This window comes from Crocuta crocuta, unplaced genomic scaffold (assembly GCF_008692635.1).
Source record: "Crocuta crocuta isolate KB4526 unplaced genomic scaffold, BGI_CrCroc_1.0 scaffold260, whole genome shotgun sequence".
NCBI lineage: Eukaryota > Metazoa > Chordata > Mammalia > Carnivora > Hyaenidae > Crocuta > Crocuta crocuta.
In genome coordinates this window covers 6,876,044-6,886,872 of record NW_027527525.1, presented here as the reverse complement: position 1 = coordinate 6,886,872, position 10,829 = coordinate 6,876,044, and the positions used below count along the sequence as shown (strand labels likewise).

The window sequence follows — 10,829 nt, the reverse complement described above, 5'->3', positions numbered from 1 at the left end:
TGGTTTTCTACGTTTTCAATGTCTTTACATCATCAATTCCTTTTAAAGAGAAAAATACTCAAAAATCATTGTAAGAAAGAGTTTATTCAAGGAAGGGAGCTATGGCGATAGATTTCGGGACCACTGTGATGGACTTTTGCAGTGGGTGAGAGAGATTGAGCTTAACTCCAAAAACAACATGGGCATTTGGGGGATTTGTAACCAAGAATCAAGAGTGGGGGGCGGTCAGTGAATGAAAAATTACTAAGAGGAAACAACAAGGGTAAAAAGAATTCTCAGTTAAACCCACCCACCAGGATTATTGCTGAAGATAGGCCAGAGTGATCAGATATCACTTGGGGGGTGGTGGAGGGTAAGGAACCAGTCAGGTAACATTGGTGACCAGATCATTGAGGATGGGGGATTTGGGCTAAACTTAGTAGGGTTCTTACTAAAACTAGATTTTATAAGGAAGTTCCAAGAGGGGCCTAGGAGAAGTTTCAGGAGCCTAACTAAATTTGGTCAAGCAAAGAATCTTTGTCATTCCCTTTGGTTTAAATTCCCAGAACAATCATTCTTACCTGGAAGTGGTTTTGTATCCCACCCCCTCCTGGGGACACTTCATAATGTCTAAGAACACTTTTGGTTATCATATTTTGGGAAGGGGACTGGTATATGGTGGATAGAGGCCAGGAATACTCCTAAACATTCTACAGTGCCCAGGACAGCCCCCCTTCACAAAGAATTATCTGGCCCCAAATGTCAATAGGGCTGAGGTTGAAAAATCCTGCAGCCGACTTAGTTTCTGTGGCTTATAACTAATAAACTTGTCCAAATAAATAAATGTTAAATAAAGTGTTTCTGAAAAAATGCCAGAGATAGCTTAGAAAAAGAGAAATTCATTTTAGTTCAGATTTTCACAATCTTGTTATGAAAACTATTAGTGTTCTTGACAAAACACATCATTTGACTTTGTGGTGGCTCTGTCATATTTCAGTTTGGCTGGAAGTTACCTACATGTTCCCCAATTCCCATTTCTTGTGTGTTTGTGATTAGGGCTGAAGAGAAGAGACACTCTTGGGAGAGATATGGAGGCCTGTGATATAGCCGCCATTTTGTAGCTCGCGCATATTGCGACTGACTGCTGGCTCACCTGTTTGGCATGAGGCAGGAGCAATGCTGTAAGGACACCCCCTCCTCCTGGATCCTCCTTCAATTTCTCCAACTCTGAGGTCCACTGTTCCTGTTTAACTCTGAGGAAGAGCCTCAGCTGCTATACAACATGCATGCAGACAAACACTAACATGAATTTCAGTCTGTTTTCCTGGGCTCTGTCTGAAGCTTGTGGGTTCCAGCTTGATCTTGCTTGACCCCACCTTACATTCATCTCCTCTTTCTGGCTGGCTGCCCTGTGGATGTCAAGCTCCAACATTAGATATGAAGACAGCAGCCTTACAGTGACTGCTTAACTAGCTCCCACAGTTGTGGAAGGCCAAATTCTTGTAACAAATGTGTATGTATGTGTGTATGTATGTATGTATACACATGTGTAGAAGCAGTCTTGTCTTCTTTGCTTGTGCCCTGATACAACCAGCAATATCTCAGATAAAAGTATTGTTATGAGAAAGTCACAAATTATTAACTATAAATGTTTAGATAAAGGGAAAAAGCACTTATAATCCCCTTACCTTAAAACAATTGCTTTTTAAGATGACTACATCACTTGTCATTTTCCACACATACACATTAAAACTAAAACACAAGTACAAACAAAAACTTGTGCATTCCTGCATTATCAATTTCTTCTTGCCCTGACTCTTTCACCTCTGTTATAACCCATTCTCTGATGTTCTCTGTGCTGGTTTTCCGATCCAGGTGAAGTAGACTTAGGCATCCCCGTTCCTTGCTCCAAAATTCATCACAGGAATGGGGAAAAATATTCCTTCCACAGTCGTATTATGCTCTGTTATAGCTAAAACATAACTTTCCTTGTGATCTTAGTTTATTAGAGACATTTTTACTCTTTAATTTTTTATTTATTTGATGTAATAACCTCAGCAGTTTGAGAGATGGGGTGTGTTGTAAGACCAAAAGAATTTGAGAAGTCTACCTTCTCTGTGCTCAAAATTACCATTTCTCTGCTCTAATAACTCATAATTGTTGTGAGGGTGGATGGGACTTGATCTTCTCTTTTCTCAGGGTAGAGTTCTTCCAACGAGGAGGATGACCATATAATTCTTGTGCTTTCTGGGACCTTCTTGAGAATGGAAGGGGTGATGACTGATTATGCATATTATTAATTGCATTATTAATTACACATAATTAAGTGGGCACAGATATCACTTTTCTCATGAGGCTGCTTGGCCTATTATGAAATTGGCCACTGTCCTCTGCCAAACCTACCATATCTGGGACAGAGGCATTTTTACATATTTACAATCATACTATATATACTGTTGCACCTGCTTTCTTCCATTTAACATTGTGTTATATTTTGTACATTCTACAGTCCCCTATTTCTCACTTTTTAAATAGTTACATATAATTGCATTGGAGTACTTTTTAAGTCACTCTGCCTCCCCTGAGGCTTTTAAGTTGATTATAGGTGGGGTGTTTTTTTGCATTTATGATTAAAAGGGAAGTAAATATTTTCATGCATCCAGTTGTCTTTGTTTTGGATTATTTTTTGTGGAATAAATGGTCAGAAATGGGATAATTGGATAAAAGGGTATGTGTTTAGGCTTCTTTCTAATGAATTTATGGATCTAATTATTCTTGGAACAACAACAACAAACGCAATGAGCTCTATCTGGCCTCTGCCTGCTTCTGTACTTTCACTGCTCATCGCTCTACTGTATGCGCTCGAGTCCCTCTGAACTTGTTGCAGTTCCAAGAATTCGACCTCTTGCTTCATTTCACTGTATGTGTTGCCCATGTAACTTCTTCTGTCTGTGGTATTCTTTAGCTTCTATTGTGTTCAGAGAAGTCCAGGTCATCCCTTGAAATTAAGCTCTGGTATCACCTCCTCTGTGGAGGCTCCTCTAATTGCTGTCTCTCCTCAACTGTCTCCCTAGCTAAAGAGACGCTCCAGTCCAGTAGCACTTCTGACAGTCCCCCTGAGCTGCATCAATGCCCTATTCCTTTATTTGTTTATTTTCCTATTAGGGAATCTTGATGGCATGAGTTCTATGTTTTCATCTTTCAGTCCTGTTGTCTTTAGAGGCACTGAAGAGGTTAATGATCTTCTTTTTCAGCTCTTGCTCCTATGGAACACTGGTCTAAATTGTTCCTTTCTTCCCTATTGATTTTTTTCCCCTGCTAATATACTTGCAAAATGAGAAACAAGGCAGGGGCACCTGGTGGCTCAGCCAGTTGAATGTCAGATTCTTGGTTCCAGTTCAGGTTATGATCTCACGGTTTGTAGGATGGAGCCCCGCACCGGGCCCTGTGCTGACGGCACACAGCCTGCTTGTGATTCTCTCTCTGTTCTTTCAACCCCTCCCTTGCTTGCATGTGCAAGCTCTCTCTCTTGTTCTTACTCTAAATAAACAAACATTTTAAAAAATGAGAAATAAGGCAAAACAAAATTTATCATTATTTCTATGTTTATAGGGAACAAGCCTAAAGCAATCTTACAAACTATGAAGTAGCATTTTTATGCTTCCAGTGTATTAGTGTTAGCATATCTGATATGTCTCATCATGATGAAGCCTGGCAATTCTAGAAAAAAAATGGTATTTAAAATGCTAAATTAGTAGTCTAAACATCCCTGTTAACAATTTTATCTGTTTTTTCTTTTGTTGCTTATACTTTGGGTGTCATATTTAACCGAAGACCATAAATATTTAACCTTATGTTTTCTTTTAAGAGTTTTAGCTCTTAAATTTAGGTCTTTAATCTATTTTGAGTTAATTTATATATGTGATGTGTGGTAAAGGTCCAGTTTCATTCCTGGGGCATGTGCCTGTTGGGTTGTCTGAGGATTGTTTGTTGAAAAGTCTATTCTTTTCCATTGAATGTTTTGGTGCCCCTGTCAAAAAAATCAGTTGACTATAGATTCTTGGACTCTTAATTCTTTTCCCTTGATCTATATGTCTATTCTGATACCAGTTACATACTATTTTAACTACTATAGCTCTGAAGTAAATTTTGAAACTGGGAAATTTGAGTCTTTCAACTTTGCTTCTTTTTCCAAGTTTGTTTTGGCTATTCAAGGTCCCTCACATTACCATATGAATTTTAGATTCAGCTTGTCAATTTTTGCAAAAAGACAGCTGGAATTTTGGTAGGAATCCCATTGACTCTTAGATCACATTTGATGGTATTAATATCTTAGCAATATCAAGTCTTCCAATCCATGAACAAAGAATGTCTTTCCATTTATTTAGGTGTTTTTAAATGCCTTTCAACAATGTTTTGGAGTGAGTTTCCAAGGTATATGTTTTACACCTCCTTGGTTACATTTAGTCCTAAGTATTTTATTGATGTTGATGCTGGAATTATTTCTTAATTTAACTTTTGGTTTTTTCATTTTCTAGTGTGTGGAAATAAAATGGGTTTTGTATGTTGACATGTTTTGCAACTTTCCTGAACTGGTTTCTGAGTAACTAATAGCTTCTTTGTGGAGTCTTTGGGTTTTCTATATATGATATGATGTCATCTGGAGATAGTTTTATTTTTTCCTTTCCAACTGGGGTACTCTTTCACTCTCTCCTTCCTTCTTCCCTTCCACAGTTTTCTTGGTTCAAAGTTCCAGTAAAATGTTTAATAGAAATGGGGAAAGTGGACATCCTTATCTTTTTCTAATTTTAGGTGTAAAGTTTCTAATGTTAAGTATGATAGCTGTGAATTTTTCACAGATGCCCTTTGTTAGGTTGATGGAGTCCCTTCTAGTCCTAGGTTGAGGTTAATCGATTTTGTTGATTTTGTGAAAAAATTAAATTCTGGTTTTGTTGATTCTCTATTTTGTTTATCTCTAGTCTTTATTATTTCCTTCCTTCTACTTGCATGGTCTTTACTTTGCTATTTTTTTCTAGTTCCTTGGGGTAGAAGGTTAGGTTATTGATTTTAATTAGCAATAATCGCGCCTCGGATAAACCTCATTGGCTACGATACTGCCACTGCGCAAAGCTAGGTTATTGATTTTAGATCTTTCTTCTTCTTTTTTAATGTATTCATTTATAGTTATAAATTTCCTTTTGAGCCCTGCTTTCACTGTATCCCATAGGTATTGGTATGTTATGTTTTCATTTTCTTATATCTGAAAGTGTTTTCTTATTTACCTTTCATTTTTCCTTTGAATCTTTGGTGGCTCGAAACATGTTGTTTGATTTCCACCTGTGTGTTAATTTTCCAGATTTCCTTCTGTTATTAATTTATGATTTTATTCCACTGTCAATGAAAAGATGGTTAATATTATTTCAATCTTTTAAAGTGTATTGAGACCTGGGATGCTGGGTGGCTCGGTTAGTTGAGTATCTGATTCCTGACTTCTGCTCAGGTCATGATCGCAGGGTCATGAGACAGTCCTGTGTTAGACTCACATGAAGTGTGGAGTCATCGAGACTTGTTTTGTGGCCTAACATATAGTATATCCTCTGCACTATGTGTGTGCTCCATGTGCAATGAAAAGAATGAATGAATTAAGAAAGAACTGGCTATTGGCATGTTATAAGCCAGCCTTATTCAATTTGGAAAGGATTATATAACTTCCATGAATACCAGAAGAGTAAGAATCATTTGTTGAAGCCTGACAACTAGTCTTCTCTGTGGTTTCCAGTGACTCATAACCCTTACTCATGCAAAATATACTCACCTCTTTTTGGGGTCCTCAAACAGTCTCATCCTATTATAGCGTCAGCTCAGAGTCTAGAGCTTATCATTTAGATGGTCCAGGTGTTAAAGTGGCTTTTAAGGTGTTCTTTAAAACATTTCTTTGAATACAGTTCCTCTTAAGCTGAAGATCTGTGAAATGAAACAAGTTATCTTCTCCACACACACTCAACATTCAATGATGGGACTCCTATAGTTTAGTTGCTATAAATGCTTCTGTTCCAAACAAAAAGTAATGACTAGTAGGCATACAGGAGTCATAAATTCACAGCAATTCTGAAATTCAGCTGGGCACAAGGTGGTAGTTCTTTGAGTAGAACTAAGTACTGGAGAATAATTCTTCATGACTATTGGCTCCACTTTCTAGGCCCTTGTTTCTACCCTATGAATTAACCTTCTCTTGTTCATGAGAAGTAGCCATGTTTCTAGGTTTGTAATGTCCTCAGGGTGTCTAAAGGCCTCTTTTCATTTTGTCTGTGTCTGTTCCTTTCAGTCCAAATTGGCACTATTTCTGCCAATTCATTTTTCTTAAAAACTCTGTGAATCTCCTGGGAGTCTTATTAAGGTTCAGTTCATTGGACAAACGCCACATCTAGAGATATCTTTGTAACATCTTCTTTCCTTTAGGCTCTGCTTGACACTGCTGTGGGACAACATTCTTAAATACCTTTGAGGCCCTAGTGTTTTATTAAATAGGGATGCCTTAGATCTTTCTGAGGTCTTAATTAATTTAAAGGGGCATGCTCAAAAAGCAGCATCTTAGAGTACAGTCAGGGGCTAGGGGTCAGGGAAGGTAAAGCATCCTTAGAATAAATCACTATTATGGTGTCTCAGGTTTCTACCACACCTGTCTTGTGAGGTTTAATTAGTCCTTCTCTTGCCAAAACAGAGAGCTTCCTCAAGTGGAAAAGAGAAAAGTCCTCCTCATTATCACCCACCTATCTCTGTTGAGTGTTGTGACTCACATGTCCAGGCATAGCTGAAAGTCTGTTAAAATTCTAAAAATGAATAATACATGATATAATGCTGTGTTCCAGAATTTGTTTTTTAATCTAAATTTTGCACACATAAATATGCCTCCCAAGATTTCTTGTTTATTAAGTATCACGAGAAAATGAGAAACAAGAACTTCAGAGAAAAGAAAATAATTTTGCCGAAGTATTTCAGTGCTTTGGCAAGTGGATTTGAATTAGTTAAGTGAATCTATTTTAGTATAAATTTTATTTAGAGAAAAATTTGTTTCTCCCTGCCCAACTAAGTAAGTATTGAACATTCATTTGAAGTAACACCAAATTAATGGCTACCCAGAGTGTCTCCGTGTCTAACATGGATATAAACCTAACAAGGAGGCAGTAAAATGATGGAATGTGTTATCATGGACGTGGCCCCATACATTGTGAGAGTTGTTGATACTTAGAAACAAAGATACTATTCAAGACTTCACCTTAGAAAACAACTGGCTCTGGGCTGATTGTGTCCACCCATAATGTAGATGTTGAAATCCTAACCTCCAATTTGATGGCATTAGGAGATGGTGGTTTTAGGAGATAATTACATCATGAGGGTGGAGAACTCATGAATAGGATTAATGCCCTGATAAGAAGACACAAGAGAGCTTGTATCCCCTTGCTCTCTGCTGTGTGGTGACACAGTACGAAGATATCTGTCTGTAAACCAAGAAGACTGCCTTCACCAAGCACTGGATCTGCTGACACCCTGATCTTAAACCTTCCAGCCTCTAGAACTGTGAGAAATAAAATGTGCTTTAAGTCACTCACTCTTCTCTTATAGCAACATGGGTTGACCAGAAGACACTGTTTTCATCTTCATGTAAATACATGAAAGGATCTTACTGTTGTTTTTTTCCAAGAATAGAGCAAAAGGTTTAAAAAAAAATGATTCACCCACTTTTTGTCTTTTATTAAGACAATTTTAGAAGAGTTACATATCTCTGGCATGTGATTTTCCTGACCAATTATGAATTTTACCTTTGATAGAGAAATGAGCTTATATAGTCATGTATTCAGAAATGAATTGAGAATCTACTATATGCTAGGCTTAGTGTTAACTTCTGAGTGTACACAGATGAATAAGAAACAGTCTTAGCCCTTAGAGAACATAGAATGCAGTGTGGGAGACTATTTTAATATAATATAATATTTGCTACCAGGGAGGATGAGTGCTGGGGCACAAGAAGTCATGAATTCAGTGCCGGGTTCAAATAAATGCTCAATACAGAAAAGTGCTAAGGGAAATTGGTCACCAGTTCATGCCCCATAACCACTGGTATCTCCCAAAGTTCATTTTGTACGTATTCAGTTACTTTACAGACCATGTTGAATAAACAGTTGGATAACCGCACGGCTGACTAATAGCTTTTTGCTTATTTTGGGATAAGCCCTGTGTAATTCTCAGATATCTCTTAATTGTTTGATTATTTAACAAAAGGTTCTTGCTTCTTAAGACTTCAAAACCTTTTAAAGTCATAGTAGGAACTAGTTTTTCATGCTCAGTCATAATGGTCTCATTTTCTTCTTATTCCTAGGAAGGGTGATAAGACAGATTTGCTCATAATAAGTGAGATAGTGGCTAATTTCAATGGACTCTCATTCTTTTTTTTTAAGTTTATTTATTTATTTTGAGAGAAAGAGAGAGCATGGGGGGTGGGCAGTGAGAGACAGGAGAGAAGGAGACAATTCCAACAGGCTCCACACTCTGAGCATGGAGCCCACGTGGGGCTCGATCTCACTAACCACAAGGTCGTGACCTGAGGCAAAACCAAAAGTCAAACATTTAACCTACTGAACCACCCAGGTGCCCCAAAAGGACCTTCATTCTAAAGCAGGCCATTGTCTCCCTTAGTCTGTGATCAAGTTATTCCAAGTAGGTTACAATGATTAACTCAGTAGGTGATCAATAAAGAGTGTAAAAAGAATGCATCATTTACTATGGGCCAGTTTCCAAAGCCAATTCTCTGATTCTGTTACTTACATTCCCAGGACTGCAGCTGCACCTTATTCTACATGCCATGCAGTTTGGTTTCCATTTTCAAGGACAATGTGCTTGTCCATGGCTCACCCTGTGTTGTGACACAGAGACTTCTGAAAGTAAGTATTTTCTTAAAATGGTGCATCTCTGCATTCCATGGAATCTAGTCCTAACTATTAGGCAACACAGTGTGAAGATAAACTTTCCATCTAAATCACCAGGTACTGGAGAAAGTAGAAGACCTTGTCTTCTGAGTGACATGCAGATGCTTGCACTTGTGGTTTACTTTTTTATCTAACACTTTGCTCCTCATATTCTTTGTGCCCTAGTTTACTCACAGTTTACTTATTAAAATTTTTTAATGTTTATTATTTATTTATTTATTTATTTTTGAGAGAGAGAGAGAGAGACAGAGTGTGAGCATGGAAACAGCAGAGAGCGCGTGAGACACAGAATCTGAAGTAGGCTCCAGGCTCTGAGCTGTCAGAACAGAGTCCGGCTCACGGCTCTAACTCACAGATCATGAGATCATTACCTGAGCCGAAGACGGATGGATGCTTAACCAACTGAGCCACCCAAGCATCCCAACTCACAGTTTATGATAATCAGGAAGCCAACTCAAACTCTTCTAACCCCACTCTTTATCACTCACAGTTTATAAGTGCCTGTTGATCACCTTTTTGTAGAAGCTCTGAGAAACAGATTTTTTTGCGTTTTGAGGTAATGGTTTAAACACCCTTCTGCTTATAGCTTAAAATAAAATGAATGCAAAAGTCGTATTAGCATGTCAGTTGAATCCATCATAAGAGTTTGGAGACAAGTACGGGTACTTAAATCAAGTTGGACACCTTGTCATTGGCTAATGATGTAGACATAATTTTGCCTACCATGTTGAGAAAGCAGTGGCTAGAATGGCCTGGTGGGGTTTGCAAGTCTCTACCTTGAACAATCAACAAAATTGTCAATTCTACTGTGTCCTAGTGCCAGTAAAGGACGTATCTTGCCAATTGCAGACATGATTGTTACTTCTACATCTTACTAGAGAACATTGTTCTGGCCCAAGGTGCTTAAAGAAAAACTCCAGATTCATGTCTAAAACAAGCCAAGTTCTTCCCAAGAGCAAAAACTTTGGAGACAGAATGATTCAGGCTTGAATCCTACCTCTGCATTTTGGGCAGTTGTAACTTCCCTGAATCCAAGTTGCTCATCCTCCTGTGGAAGTAATAATACTTTATAAATAAATAGCTCATTAACTAATGCTATCTTTCCCCATCCCTGCCTTGGTCAAGGATTGGCTCACTCAACACTGATTCTCAAAACCTCTCTTTTGCTTTCCTCTGGTATAGAGACTATAGGGCTAAGTATTCAATTTTCCTAGCCACAATCTAGCCAAGCAATGATGATGTGACACTATTCTGACCAATAAGTTTTAAGTTTGAGGGAAAGGGCTTCTGCTAGATAGAAGGCCTTTGGCCTTCCTGCTTGGACGTAGGTGTGATGGCCGGAGGTGCAAGTAGATCTTCTGTCACCATGAGGATGAAAATCATGTGATATGGATGTCAGGATAAGAGGATAGAAGAAACCTGGTCCTTGACAACATTTGGCAGGCAAAATTTTCATTTAGAAAAATTTTTATCATTCTTCATGAGAAATTAGTTTTCTTCCTATTAACATACCCCTGAACCCATTTCTTATGAACTAATAATCTGGTTTTGCTATGCTTATGCTGGAGAGAATGTGCCCACTTACTACCTTGAGTTACATTTCAGAGCGATTGAATGCTGGAAATATCGTGTAGTTTGACCTTAAATATCTGACTGAGTCAGTACTCAGACCAAGCCTCTCTGATTCTGAGGCTCGTGTTAATAATCACTGCACTTACATGCTGCTCCATTGCCAGCTACTCAGCAAAATCTTTAAGAAAATAAAAGTTGCTGATTGACCAATGAATTCAATAGGTTCTGATTTTACATTAAAAAGTCTCTTCTTTCAACACAATCTCATAGTGACACTGAAATCAAAGTTTTCCA

At 38.1% G+C, this 10,829-nt stretch overlaps 1 pseudogene; it reads right to left on the bottom strand.

Moving 5' to 3' along the window:
* Nucleotides 1-4,993: 4,993 nt before the first annotated feature.
* LOC144232152 (U4 spliceosomal RNA) lies at nucleotides 4,994-5,111 on the bottom strand (annotated as a pseudogene).
* Between the last annotated feature and the right edge of the window lie 5,718 nt (nucleotides 5,112-10,829).